Source organism: Pundamilia nyererei, unplaced genomic scaffold (assembly GCF_000239375.1).
Source record: "Pundamilia nyererei isolate P.nyererei 1_Seehausen unplaced genomic scaffold, PunNye1.0 scaffold00032, whole genome shotgun sequence".
Classification (NCBI taxonomy): Eukaryota; Metazoa; Chordata; class Actinopteri; order Cichliformes; family Cichlidae; genus Pundamilia; species Pundamilia nyererei.
In genome coordinates, this window is record NW_005187433.1 from 3,497,107 (window position 1) to 3,502,191 (window position 5,085).

At 44.5% G+C, this 5,085-nt stretch overlaps 1 protein-coding gene across 1 annotated transcript in view; it reads right to left on the reverse strand.

The window, feature by feature from the left end:
• Nucleotides 1-2,066, reverse strand: part of strbp (spermatid perinuclear RNA binding protein) — an 87,540-nt gene extending 85,474 nt beyond the window's left edge. The window contains exon 1 of the mRNA XM_013909867.1: nt 1,802-2,066. The gene's annotated coding sequence lies outside the window, so the exon portion shown is untranslated. The remainder of the gene's footprint in view (nt 1-1,801) is intronic.
• Nucleotides 2,067-5,085: the final 3,019 nt, after the last annotated feature.

Here is a 5,085-nt window from a genome sequence, read left to right on the forward strand (position 1 = left end):
CTGAGATGTCTAGGGGGAATTATGAAGAAAAGGGGAATCAGGGAAATCTGGAATATCAAAAAAGGAACAGCAAGGGAAAACAATGCTTAAAAGAAGGAGGAGGAAACAAAGACAGACTGTGCAGGGTGATCATACAATAACAGCTCACTCTTTCCCTCCTTCTCATCCTTTTATCTTGTCAATACTCAGAGTTCACTGCAAAGTCAATGCTTGGGCGAAGGAGTCCACGAAAGTGCTGGAGGGGCCTGGAGCGCACGCACGCACACACACAGACACAAGCATACGCACACTTTTTCAGCCTAACCTATGTAATGCTCACTTTGTAGGGCTGCAGGCAGATATTTGTCCACTGCAGTAAATAGCCGTGTACGACCACACAAATAAAGAAGTAAGGATGTAATAATCCTGTCTCCCCCTCTCTCCAACACGTTCACAAAGTCTACTGTGTGCAGTACAAGACGAGCATTATACGGCTGTAACAAGTAAGGACTAAAGAAGCCTGTGTTGCCTCTCAATAAATCAACTCCATTTAGGCGAGAGAGGCAACAAAGGCACCCCACATTTCCACATAACCAGGACAGGTGTGGCTGAGTGTGTCAGCAAGGGGCACCTCCTGCACACGAAAGCAGGTTGGAGAAGGGTGGAGCAAATAAAAATAACCTCAAGGCAACAGGCCATTAGTCAAGCATGAGGACCACCAGACACAAAGAAACGATAAGACAAATGAGAAGCACTGGAGACTAGCAGAGAGCAAAAGCAGCTCAATTCACCAGTCAATAAAAAGAGAAACAAACTATCTGCACATAACGAAAAAAAAATTAACAAGAGGAGAAATATTGCAGCATCAGACGAAACAAGTTAGAAAGTTCTGCGTGGTACTGCTTGCTGGTAGGTGTGAAGACCTTTGAACGCTGACAAGCTGACACGCCTGCTGTGGTCTTTCGAGTTGTTCCAACACCGGGAAATGAGGCGCACGTTTACGGTTTAATGCGTGGGGTTTTTTGTTGTTGTTTTTTTGGTATGCCAACAAACTGGTTGAGCAAGACGGGAGAGCAGTTCAGCATTTTCTTCCTCTCTGTCACTCGCTCGATGACGGGCATGCACGCACACGTATAGACACACTCGCGTAATAGGACACATATACACACACAAAACAGGAGGTATATGTATGTAAGGAAGTAGCCAGTTAACCTCAGTGATGAAACTTTGATCACTTACTTTTGGTTCCCTAAATCTATGCCCCCGTGAAGGCTAAAGGTGCATTTAAAAAAAAGGAAGTAGTTAAATAACATAGCAATTTAAAAAAAATGCATTTAACACTTCAGGAAGACTTACCCCAAAAACCGCAGAAGAAGGGTTTGATAAAATATTACAGCTAAACAATTGAGACCTTTGTGCCAACGGTATAGCCTACATATCTTACAGTCAAGTGCGGAAGTGGGCTATCAGACACCTGCTATAAAAGATGAACTACAGTCGACCGACACCATCTGGCTTCATTGTCTTATTCTTCAAAGAACGGTTAATTTTTGAGACTCAAACATGTCTGACTGAAAACGTAACACGCTCAGTAACAGTAACATTAATAAAGTTTATAGTGTACGTAGTTCCTCTTTTTGCTTTTTTGACAAGGAAAAGCGAAAGCAAAATAAAAATAAATAAATTATTTAATGCCAGTTAACTTAACCACAACCAACCGACAGGGAGAGATAAATTGTTCAAACTCTTGCTACTAGATTCTCAACTCTGCCTGGACGGCGCGCCGTAGAAAGGCGTCAGAAAACATCAAGAAAATACTTACGAGGTTGGCAAATGGGCTGCTGGGAGTCCGTCAATGACTCAAAAAAACCCCACAAAAATATATATCCGAGCAAAGACAAAACAAACCCGATAAACAAAGCTCAGTCCAACACGTGAGCGAGACGAGCTGTCACCGTCCACTCGCGACGAAGAGAATAAAAAAAAATCACGAGCGCCTTGACAACCTGGGCAGCGAGCGAGCGCGAGCCCGTAGCCGCCTGCTGGTCTATCCCGCCTCGCAAGACACGAGAGCGGAGAGAGGGAGAAATCTCCGGAGATGAATGGCGGGAGTGCGCAGGCGCGGACGAGGGGGGGTCGACTCATTCCGCTGGAGTCGGGCTGTGAAGAAGGCAAGTGCAAAAGTGCCGCATGTATGTAATCTATAGCCTACTACTAGCTCTCCGTACCAGGAAGGGATTTTAGAGGGGGAAAAAATACGTGACAGCGTAAACAGCCGCTGATATATGGCGATAAAGCTATTCCTCAACCCATATGCAGACACACATAGCCTATATATACATTTACACACACAAAGAGAAAAAGACAAGATACGAGCTTCTAACTGAGCTTTTTCATTAATGTATAGCCTGTGCAGCTAATGACATTACTTTGAGAGGTTAGGCAAGAATTCACCGCAGATTCATTTATATTTACTAAATCTAATATATGTGATATCTAATCTGAGGCTTGTAAAAAAAAAAGTCGATTGTGTCCATTAACACAATCAATTTTAAATAAAACAGAAAATCAGATGTAAGATGCTGAGTAAACAAGTCAGCATGAAAGAAAAAGTACGAGTGCTTGTTTAGTGATTTCTTTTTGTAGTTGAAAGCACTAAATACGACTTTACTGCCAAAACAACAGAGTCCAAAAAAAAACTGAGCAAAGAAACTGATTTAAAAACCATATGAGGAGCTATAGCCTATCTTCTCCAGGGCTCCCTCTCCATCCACGAGAGGCATTAGTTACTCTCTCTCTCCCCCCAGACAGTCTTATAAATAATTCAGCAATAAAAGCTTATGCCTCTGCCTGGCTGCATGCAGCACCAAAAAGCCTCTCACGCTCCCCGGTGCCACAGCGTCAGTCTATGCGGGCGTTACCAATTAAGCTAAAATAAATCTAGAAGCAAAATAAAGTTCAATCAACATTCTTGTTTCGCAAATGGCTGTGGAAGATCAGCCAGATCAGCCGGGGATTACGAGGCTGCTGTCAACTATCAATAGCCTCATGTGCCTGGAAGAGACAAGGGGGAGAGGGGAAAAAGAGGAGCTGGAGGAGGAGGGAGGGGGGGCTGAGTTTCAATGCGTAGACGGTGCAGGGCAACCGAGGATGCTGTTTGTCCTGTCCGCGGATCTGATCGGAGGAGAGCAGAGAGTCAACCCGCAAGCGACAACAAATGAATCCAAGACATCCCGTCCCAAAGCTGCGCATCTGAATTGCTTCATGCGGAGCTGGTGAGGGGAGATGAAGGGAGTGAAGGGGGAGTGTAAAGCCAGGACAAAAAGCAATTTACCTGCACACTGCTCCCGTTCAGCCTGCCGTTATTACTTCCCCACTCAGTGTGGCTTTCAGGGCTGCCGCTCACTCAGAGCTGCCCGCCGCTGAACGGGAATTTAGACGACGGGATTTGTTCACGTGGCCCCGTTCGGTGCTCCTAATTGGCGGAGCTCCTGGAGCTGCTGCTCCATTCGCACCTGTGCAGCAAACGGTGCAGCCGACAGCGGTTCACGGAAGAGAGGCAGGTGCAGGAGAGGAGAGAGAGAAGGGAAGCAGTCTGGCAAAAGGTACAACCTCTCGTAACAGTCTAATGCAACTCTTCCTCCTTGTTTTGTTTAATTCAAACAGATTCAATTTTATTTATGTAGCGCCAAATCACAACAACAGCTTTATATTGTAAAGAAAGTACACCAACAAACATGCAGAGAAAACCCCAACAGCCAGACGACCCCCACTGAGCAAGCATAAGGCAACAATGGTAAGGGTTGGGGTGTTGGGTGGAAGAAAGGATAAAGAGACACTAAGTTTAATTAAACTCCCTGAATAAGTCGGTCACATAACTAACAGCTGAAGCATACTACAGACAAATATTTTAGTTTTTTTTAGCTTTCTTTTGCAGTGTTGGCTCAATATGAGATATGAGATACATCTGTTACACATCTGCACAGCAGAAGAATTTCCGTGGCTGTCGTTTGAGCAACTTGGCCTCATCCACATCCATGAGCACATGAAATCCTAACAGGGCCACATATAGCTAACAGTAGTGTATTTACAGCAATGCATGAGTGCATTTGATTTACAGTAATTGGTGCCTAGTGTAGCCCACAGGTGCTTCTGCCACATGCATAACAACGCACAACATATTTGCAATATGCTATGCATTAAATACTGTATTTCTGCTTGAGACTTCTAAACAAGGCTGCAGCAAACCTCAGTATGTACAGCCAAACCTTTATTCCTTTAACACATGCACACACAATACACGCGCACCATACACACGCTGTTATTCATCTACCTACCTAGGCCACAGCATAGTAGCAGTCAATGGTGCGGGAGTATTTTTAGATCTTATGTGGGTTGCAGATGCTGCTGTACTCAACCGGGTCATAGCAAACAGAAATCTGTTTTCACTGTAACATTCAGTGCCTTTTGATTTCCTGTCAGATTTCCCCATCCTGTCAACATGTGCTTTGCCTTCCATCTTCTTCTTGTGCAAAGATCTGTATTACCACTTTCACCTGAGCACACCTGTCTAAATGTGGTCATAAGTCGTAATCTGTTAAAAAAAAATCTGTAATTTTCAGTTTTCTTCACAGCTACTGGCAGATTGGCCTCCAGGCTGTTGGCAATAATGTACCTCTGTGTTCTCTTTCCCCCCCCACTCAGTTTTGGCCTGAATTAAAAGCATGTTGGGTTTTTTAGGGCAACATAGGGCATTTATAATTGACTGTGATAAATCTGGCTCGGTTGCAGTTCCAACTGCAGATAATTCACAGTGAATCATCTTACAAGCTTGTGTAAATCTTCAAGACATTTCAAAATTCAAGCCGCTGAAGTCGGTTTTATAACACACCTTGATGTAGGTTGGAATAACTAGTTGTCACGGCATCCTTGAACACTACTCATGTTTCCAGACTGGAGGGGTTCCCTTGGTTTTTGGAGTCAGGGGGTGGAGAGTTATTATCTGGGAGAACAAAAGCTGAAGAGCAGAGAACGCAGCAGTCTTCGCCTCCTTGTGTTTCCGTCTATCCTTTCCTTCATCCGCCCCCATCATCTCTCCACCCCCCC